We start from the raw sequence: 9,636 nt of genomic DNA, 5'->3' as shown, positions 1-9,636 counted from the left end.
CAGAGCCTCAATTCATTTCAGGCAACTTATTCTCTATCGCCCTCAGCAACTCATTCAAATCTACTGTACTCCCACTATAGGTCCAGAAAAAAAAAACATTAGACATTTAATTTAAACCTTTTGGCACCAGGCTGGGGCAGTTGTTTAAAGTGATCTATGAAGCCTACAGGACCAGGGCTCTCAGGATTGTAGAAACCCACACTACAGTTTCTGGCACCTTTGCAGCTTCGCCTTCACAGTCCCTAAGCAGCAGTGTTTCCACTTAATTACCCGGTCTGATCAGATCTCAGAAGCTAAGCAAGGCTGGACTTGGCACTACTGGGATGGAGAACTCCAAGGAAAACCAGGTTGCTGCTGTAATTGCTGTTGGTGGACCAGAATGAGGTGCTCTCCCTCCTAGATCAGAGCTGTGGGATCTTTTAAAAGCATAAAAGCAAGGTATTATTATTATTAATAATAATTAATAGGAACAGTGGATCACATCCAAATCAAGACAGGGTGCTTTGGAAGCTTATAAAAGGAAGACATTGACTGGAAGAACATGCACTCCAGCGCAGCTGGCAAAACGTAAGTGTATTTCCTTACATTTAAAAATACAGTTCTTCCTGATCTGATCACTGTCTCGAGATATGGAGTTACTGAGCAGCACAGGAGAAGAGAGAGGAGGAGGACAGCACTGGCTAGAGACAGATCAGCAAGAGCTATTGCCAAGGCTCTGCTCCCAGGCCATGCTTGAGATTCATCACTGGGATGAAGAAGGTTATGTGCCTCCCCCATCTGGGATCGTCAAGTGTCAATCCGCTCCAAGCTGCCTTGTGGCACTGGTGTAGGTGAGGCATGGGGCATGGGAATGAAGTGCGTGCTTTCTGTCCGAGAGCGTGCACCTGTCAGTCGTTTACGTTTCTTAGAAACTTTCAGATCTGCCAGGCCCCTCACAGGAGAGACGGTCTTTGGTCAGAGTACTCTATCTCTCACTAAAATCTCTGAGAGCTGGCCCTTAGCTGGAGAGGCAGAGGAGCTGCTGTTGCACTACTGAGGATACCCCAGCTCTTTGTATGTCATCCTTTGGAGAATCCGATCACAACTTATGGATGGCACAGCCCAGGCTAGAGCCAGAAATGTCCTGGACTACAGTCCCTTTAGGCAAGTGGTTTTATAGGCTTTCAGGAGACCCGAGAAAATGGTAAATGATCACATGCTGTCCAGCGTGGCCCCAGTTACGACAGTAATTTCAAACAGAAAATAAAAACGAGTACAAAGCGTGGCGTCGACAGAAACTGAGCGGCTGATGGAGAGGGCGAGAAGGGCAGGGTGTGAGCATGTGGAGCAGGGAGGAGGGAGGAGGGAGGAGGACTGAAGGCGGAGCAGGAGAGGCATGGACTTGTGACCCGCACTGGCCTGGAGCTGCCCTGACTGCAAAAGGCCATCTCAGGGAGTCCATTATAGCAGAGGAGGAAGCTGGGGATTAAAACACCAAAGAGTGCCAAGAAAAGAGGAGCTTCCCCTGTCTGTGTGTGTGTGCGGGGAGGGGGGGAGCTTCCCCCATTGTTCCCATCATGATTGAGTGGGAGTTAGAAGGGGCCCTCCTGGCTTTGTGTCTCTGTGTTTGCGAGCTCTCGGGATTGGGCGAGACTCCGGGGCTAGGATGGGGGCGGTTGTTGACTCTCCTGCTTCAGAGAATGAAGTCCGTCGTCCCCTCTCCAGCCCGGCCTGTTTACGAGTGCCGTCAATTCATCTTCTCAGCCGAGCAGCTCAAGGATATCCCTTCAGCCCAGCTCTTTATTGACAGACTAAAGTGCGGTTTAATAAGGCTCGCTGGACGCAGAATGTGCCTGCCAAAAAAAAAGGTCTAGCTGTCTAGACTGGCAAGGTGGTGAACACTGCCCACTTACCAGCAGTTCTCAACCATACTGACATGCATACAACAAAGGGGGACATAGGAACAGCTCTGCAGAATTCTGCTGGTGTGTCAATATCAGCTGTTCCCAATCCTGCTCCTAGTGACCCACACACCAGGTTTTTTCCAGCCAAGCCCTCAGTTGCACAATCAAACCCTTCACTTGACTTAATAATAAGATTCATGTGAACTGTTTGTTCCCAGCTCTTAAACCTCTTGAAGCTTTAACTGTTGTATTTTGTAGATGAAGTAAAATCCCAGACTTGTGGCTAGACACAAAATGCACATATTCCAATGAAGCAACTTCATAGACCAATTAAGGCTTCAATTATCTAATTAAGGTGGAAAGGTATGAAAACCTACCTGTGTGTGGGTCACCAGGACCAGGATTGGGAACTACTGGTCTCTATCATCATAAAATCCTTTAGTTGCTGATTCACTGGGCAGCTCCTACAGATGAGCTGCCCCAAGAAGGAATGACTACGGTCACTCCAATTACCAAAAATACATGTTACCAAAGAGTGCCTTTTGTAACGTTTACCAAGCTCTTCCAGATCTGAAATTCGAACATTTAATCTGGGAGAAATACTGATTATATTAAATTAAATTAACCTCCATACTTTTTTCACAAGGCTCTCAATTCCCTGCCCTGCATGACTTAATACCCGTTACCAGCCTGTATCACTGTAAACCTTTATTGTGAGAGGAAATGTACAACAGGAGCCCTTTAACTAGACCACAAGCTTTCTGGGGGCTGGATTAAGACAACAGTCCCAGCAGCTGCAGTCACATTTAACAGCTGGATTTCCATCCAGGACCCAGATGAAATACTGTAGGGAATCTTAAGACCCTGGCAGGACTGGCTGTCATAGATCAGTGTGTTTGTAATTTGAATCTCCTGATCTGAAAGAACCATATTTTTATATTATTTTTTTTTATATTGGAACACAAGACTGACTGAGCAGTTCCACTACTACCTCTACTACCACCCCTACTTCTACTGATATACAACGTTCTTGACCCAAAAGGCCAAGGCCATTGGGCATCCATTAAAAATGGATGGATGTTCTTGTCCAAGCAGGTAGTTAAAACAGAGGTTTATGGTTTGAAACTTTTTAGTCTTTAGAAGGATGAAAATTGACGGTGCTCCTGGTTAAAGAAAGAAGCAGAAAGAGTGAAAGAGTTTGTCGGCACAGGAGGCTGGCTTCTGGGGCTTTGAAGTGTTTCCGTTCAACCGCTCATGTGCAGAAATGTCAGAAGTCAGATGCCGTGGAAGGTGAGACCTTTGTGATGACACCACTCCCCAGCCTTCCCAGTGGCACCCTTGTCTTCCCATGCTAGGGGCCTGGCCCTTGCAGCACAGAGGGCTTGACTGCTGTCAGGGTGTGCTGTGTGACGAAGGGCTGGGGGATGCCCGAGGGGCCGGCAGTGTGGAATCCCAGCTGGGAAAGGGCTGTGCACGCCTCATCGCAAGGCAGTGACGTTTCTGAGTGACAATGAGTTTGCAGCACGGACCCGTCAGGACTGTCTCACTGGCTGCGGGGACAGCTGGTTCAGTCATGCCTAGACAAGCACCGAATGATGCAAGCACAAAGACAGCGGGGAAACCGTTTGCAGAGCCATAAGTGGTCCATCGGCATTCAAACAACTGAAATAATTCCTTGCATTACTATAGTGCATTCCAACCAAAGCCCTTTACATATACTGTGGGAGGATTTCCACATCAGCAGCCAGCTGGGTGACATATTGAACCCATTATGTACCAGCAGCCCCACAAGATAGCAGATCTGCTGGAAGAGTGAGAAGTTTCACCATTCAATTGAGATGGAACTGCAAGAAAACCAAACTGTGCAAGACCAGAGGAATTAAGCTCAGACTCCAGGTTTAATATCCCCATGAACCATACCATGAGCTCTGCAATTACCTCAATTTAATGTCTCATCCAAAGGACAGCAGCTCCAATATCACTATGTCTCCACTCACCATGCTTGGACATCGGTTTGCAAATTTGGTCACCACCTATTGGTCTACTAACACCACTTTTTAGCAGCAACTTGGAGTTCCTTAGTGATCTCCATCCAAGTGAAGATCAGACCCAATCTGGTCTAGCTCCTGAGGTCAGTCTACAAGGTAGTAATACAGCTGCTGGCCGGGACAGGCTCCAGCTCCCCCGTCACCCTGAATTGGACTGAGTGGTTAGAAAATGGATGGATGGACTACTGGAGCAGCATTTCAACAATACTAATGTGACACCTCCGGCACCCTGTGCATGACCTATGTGAGGCCTGTGCAAGAGACCTACTGAAATAGCACCCAGTCCCTCTCCTTGTTGATCACCAACACTCCCAGAGGCCAGATGCCAAGCCAGAAACGTCTGTGTCGTCATGTGTGCTGCTTTCTCCTCTCCAAACGCCCCCTGGACAATGACACCAGACTTGTTCCCGTGTCACAACCCATACAAATACCCCCCCCCCCCTCACCAACACACGGATGAAAAAAATAAAGAAACAATACAGGGGTGTAATAAAAGGCTAGGAGCTGTGTCTATATGCTCATGAACTCAGGCTGTGTTTAACCGCACTCCTCTTCATTTCCACCAGGGGCACCTCGCTTCATCAGAGATGGTGCTGCAGTAATGGTGGTGGGGGGGGGGTGTTTGAGTTGAGTGCTGGCTGATTTGCCCAACAAAATGTGTAATTCCTTGAGATCCCTTTGTACCAAGTGTTTAAAGAATGAGAGTTTGGAGAAGAAGAAGCAGAAGAAGAAAGAAAGGAAAAGAAAAAACTGAAAGGCGGTGGCGGCGGTGGTGGTGGTTGGGGGGGGGGGGGGGTGTTCGAAACTTTTCTGCTACAGTGCTGTGTAGACGCCCTCCTAATCCTGGTTTTATTAGGTGCCTGTCTCAGGCCGGGCCGCGTATTGAGTGGGAGGGGGCGGGAGGAGGAGAGGGATTGAACACATGTCCCCTTTTGTCACTGGGACATTCCCTTTGGGGCTATGGGGGCGGGGGGCAGTGTGTGTGTGTGTGTGTCGGGGTGGGGGGACAGCCTGTGAAAAAGGCCCGGCCTGGTTAGAGCTGTCTTCGGGTCGCCGTAGAAACCGGCACCGCAGGGGTCCACCGCCTCCGCACGCGCACGCACACACACACACACACACACTCGGCCCCTCTCTCACTCAGCCCCCTTTCTTCCCACTTCCAGCCCAGCGCCCTTGCTCTTTTTTTTTTCTCCCATCTTCCCTCAGCCCCGCCCCGCCCCACCGCGTACCACTTCCAGCCCATCGCTCGGCACCCACGGAGCTCCTGCTCCGGATCCACACGGGACGGAGCGCACCAGCCTCCGAGGTGCAAACACTGCATGTCTGAATCGCCGCGGGGGTGCACTGTATGCACGTGCCACAAAATTAGACCTGCCTTTTCCAGCGTAGTCGAGGACAAGTCATACCGATGTTGTCTGGACCGTACACTTCAAAGAAAAAATAAAAACAGAAAACTGAGACTCCTCTAAGTCACAGCAATGTCTCTAAGCTCACCTGTGTATGTTATATGTAGCCGTATGTTTTCATTGTAATATGATTGGATTGAATGGGGATATTTTTGTACCTGTGGTATAAACGTTCACATACTGTACAGTACAAGATTCTGCAGGGAGAGATGCACGAGCACATGTTTCCGAAAATGCTTGAGAAACCCCTGCAACTTGTCGTTTTTCGTGGGTGGGCTTGTACATGGAGAGGTGGAAAAACACAATAAAATTATGTTTAAAAAAATTGCAGTGTTAAGGCATTGGTTTGTTATACACAAATGTCTTCTGCATCACCGCGCCCCTGTTGACACTAGAAATGATTACCGCTGGCCAAGACTTCAGGAGTGTGCAGTCCCTTGACTTGCCCACTGATGTACGACAGCTCCAGTTGCACAATCCTGTATCGTTTTAAGCGACACGTGGAAATGTTGTAAAGCATTCCAGGAGTGTTCAGTTACAATTTAAGTTACACACAAACATCTTACATTACGTGTTTGATTAAAGTGACATGAAAGTATGTAATATTGCATATTTGTGGAATCCAATATCTACGCAGTTATCTCCTAGTTGTTCACTTTCTCCCTTCTTGGAAGATCACCTAAGTGCATAAGGTGTAGAGGGACTGGATTTGAGCACCACAGTACCTTTCTGCAGAAAATCCAACATTTTGATTTAAAATGTAAAAGGAGCAATTGACACCCACAGCCATCAAAGACACGTTGAGAGAACTAGTTTAGTTGTGTTCTTAAGAAAAAAAGCAGCATCCTTTCTCATCACAGATATAACGCCTCCAGACCAGTTTCTGACATGTGCTTTGTGTGCTGTAAAATAAAACGTCATGATCAACACCTACAGTGCTGTGCAAACAGACCCCCTTGGACCTGGGACAGTAGTATCAGAGACAATTCTGCAGACTTCATGGGAAATAATGCCTATTTAACACCCACAAAAAATACAGAGCCTTAAGACTGTACTTCTGCATAACTGTGCTACAGTACATCTTCAACGAAATACATCCCGAAGGCCACTGACCCCAACGTGATAAGCCTTTTTCTTCCAGTTCATTCGGTGATGCCCATTCCAATACAGAAACATCCTGTGGCCCACCGATTCAAAGCCAGCGCCTGACTGCACGCTGTCATTAAGTTAATTGCAGCATAAATGATTCCCCACTGACCTAACATTTCGAAAAGGCTATCATAACAAAAATAATAAAGTACATTTACCTGGATCTCAAACCTGACAGGTCATATTGATGACGAGGTAGTTTATTCAAATGTAATAAACCAGACTTGTAATTCTTCCCACACAGCCTGCAAACACATTGAGGTGAGTAACACTCATACTGTAGAAACACTATGTATTGAAAATCACCAATTACACAAAATAGACAAATTCACCACAGGTTAATTGGTATAACTAAAATACCAAAAGAAGCAAAAGAAGCAAAAAACACTAACAGACACTATACAGCCATCAGATAAGCCTCTACAGTCCTGAAATAATTTTAGATGTACAGTGTAAAGAAAAAACTGATTCAATTTCTGTGTTTGGACGCACATAAAATCAACACTTTTGGTTGCTGCATACAATCTATCTGAATTTGTCAGATCTAATTTTCAAAAATGCGAACATTATCTGTTGCAGACGGAATTTATGCCTTTTCTTTTGAACTATACGTTGCAAGTCGAACTAATTTCAGCTATTACAGAAACAGTATACTTCTGAAGCGACTGGTAGGATTATTCCCCTTTGACCATGGGGAAATCTGTGGAATTGGAAAAACTCTGAAGCACTGAAGTTCCTGATTGCACCAGCAAGGAGACTCGGATCGATCGCATCAGTGTCTGTGCTGTGCATCCCCTTTGATCTACAAGACAAAGGTAGAAAAGAAAGGAAAAGACTCCTGTTGTGACCTCCGATAAACAGCCCTTCCCCGCCCCCTTGTGTGGTGTCCTGCTGACCAGGAAGCCAGTTTAACGTGATCTTCAGCGACTGCCAGTCTTCAGCCCTTCTTATTGCTTTCTAGAACACCTAAAAATATACACTCAGTATCAATACAAATGCAATCATTTCTGTGATTAGGGACCGTCAATCCTAGCAGAAGCAGCAAAGCTTTTGACCAAAAGTTGCACAGTGACTCCCACCAAGTCCTTTTGAAACCCAGGGTCAGCATCCTAAAATCTGTACTGGCCGCTTCTCGATTTCAGTATTTTCCAGGGCCTGTGGAGGATCTTTAACAAAGTGTTTCCCTTCCCTCACACACAGAGAAGCCCGAAGTGAGCAGACCGATTGATCAGCACAGCTTGAGGTCTAGAGCTCATGAAACGAGAGGGGCAGGGATGAAAAGACAAGCTTGCGACAGGAATTAAATTTGTAGCCAAAGAGTTAGCTTCTTTGCTGAAAGGAGAACACTGTTCAAACCAGGTGATCTGTACACCCAAAACGTAAACAATAAGCAAACTAAAACTAGCTATAAATACATTTTTTTACTTTAATATTACACTTTGAGTGCTGAGAATATGCAACACTGAAGTAACAACAGAAATGGCAAAAAAACATCTTCCAGGCTCAGAAGGAAAGAACAAGTGAGAGAATAGGAGCTCCTTAGTTTTTAAGGATGCTGCTTTTACCCTGGGCTGGGTGGGGAATGGGGCAAAATGGCTGGGCAAGAGTCCTGGGACTGGAAATCGACACACTTACAATAGTAATGACACATGTTGCAACAGGCTTTCTAAAAATTGTCGAAGTAACCCAGTGTAGTTCAAACACACCCGCCAAACACTTTCAGCCCCGTGTCTGTCGAAGAGTGGAAACATCAGGCAGGCCACAGATCCTGCAGGTCTCACTGGCCACTGCCTCCATTCACACCTGTGTAGGTACAGCAGGGCCACACACTGGGGTCTAAGGGGGACTAAAGATGAACCCCAGGTGAGGCACAGCAAAATTAAAACAGCCCACGACAGAACTCCCACCTCCCTCTCCTGTGAGCTGGAGCTAACACTGATTCCACCCCCACCCCCCCCCCCCCAGGAAACAACTCTGCTATCATCAACATTCATCCAGATGCCTTGCTATAAGAAACCAGGGCATTGCATTTATTCCCTACAAATGGAGACGGATGGTGACATTTTTATTGCATCCACAATTAGCAGGTTATCTAGGAATTCCACTTTGCATGCAAGTATGTGAATTATGTCGACAAACGCCTTTTATGTGTGTGACCTCATGCAGCATCACTTGGGCAGAAAAGCTGCATTTTGATATAATATGCATTTTGGCTGATTTTGTTCTCTGCTAGCATGCTGCAAATCAATCTCCCTAAAGCTCAGTACACCACTTCTGCAATTTTTTTTTTAAATTAAAATTCCTAAGGCTTGAGCAATACTCCTGCAGGTAACATGACCTCTAAAAAACCTGTAAATGTAAAAAATAATTAAAAAATAATTTACTTCCAGACTGACATGGGCAATTCCTCTCCTGTTCGACAATCAATGTGTTCATTGTATTAATACATATAGACTTGTTGAGTCCTGTGTTGCACATTATCCGAAGTTTATTTAGGCTGTCCTGCCGCCGGATTGGTGAACCCCCAACGAAATGTGCAGGAGATCAAAGTGATCCCCCAGCCTGAGAGCTCTGTGTGGCGTTTCGGTGACAAAGACAGGGGCAGTCAGCGCACGTCCTGTCCAGGGCTCCTCGGACGACTACCCACCCTGCCCGACCTTAGCGCAGAAATCGTGAGAACCCACCCCTCCGCTGACCGATTAACCACCATGGCGATGAACACAGGGCCCGGTCGACTGCTCGGCAGGGGGGCGCTGGCGAGACAGCCGCTCGTCCCGCCCCCCCCCCCCCACCGCGGAGAAGCGCACCTAGCGCTTGGGAGATCACCTCCGTCACCCGCGGCGCCGCCCGCCTTGCTTCCTTCCCCCTCCGCCGGGCCCGTCGGGGCGGGAGGGCGGTCCCCTGACGAGCGCTCGGCCTGTGGCTGGCCGGGCTGTGCCGGTGCCTGCCTGGCCCATCCTCACGCTTTATTGCTTTATTGTTGCCTTTGTGTCCTGCTGTTGCAGTGGGATGGTTAACCCCCCCCAACCATTGCTCTGCTGTGTGAGTGTGTATATATGTAAGAAAAGGGGGGGGGTAAACTCCAGAGGTACATGGGAGGGTGGGTTTGTGGGGTAACAGCCAAGTCGATGGGGCTGAACCCAAAAAAGG

The 9,636-nt window shown here is 47.4% G+C and overlaps 1 long non-coding RNA gene across 1 annotated transcript in view; it reads right to left on the bottom strand.

Annotated features, from left to right (window-relative positions):
• Positions 1-9,636, bottom strand: part of LOC138225516 (uncharacterized) — a 32,176-nt gene that overhangs the window by 1,074 nt on the left and 21,466 nt on the right. The window lies entirely within an intron of this gene.

Source organism: Lepisosteus oculatus, chromosome 28 (genome assembly GCF_040954835.1).
Source record: "Lepisosteus oculatus isolate fLepOcu1 chromosome 28, fLepOcu1.hap2, whole genome shotgun sequence".
Classification (NCBI taxonomy): domain Eukaryota; kingdom Metazoa; phylum Chordata; class Actinopteri; order Semionotiformes; family Lepisosteidae; genus Lepisosteus; species Lepisosteus oculatus.
The sequence above is the reverse complement of the archived record's forward strand: the minus strand, read 5'-3'. Positions and strand labels throughout refer to the sequence as shown.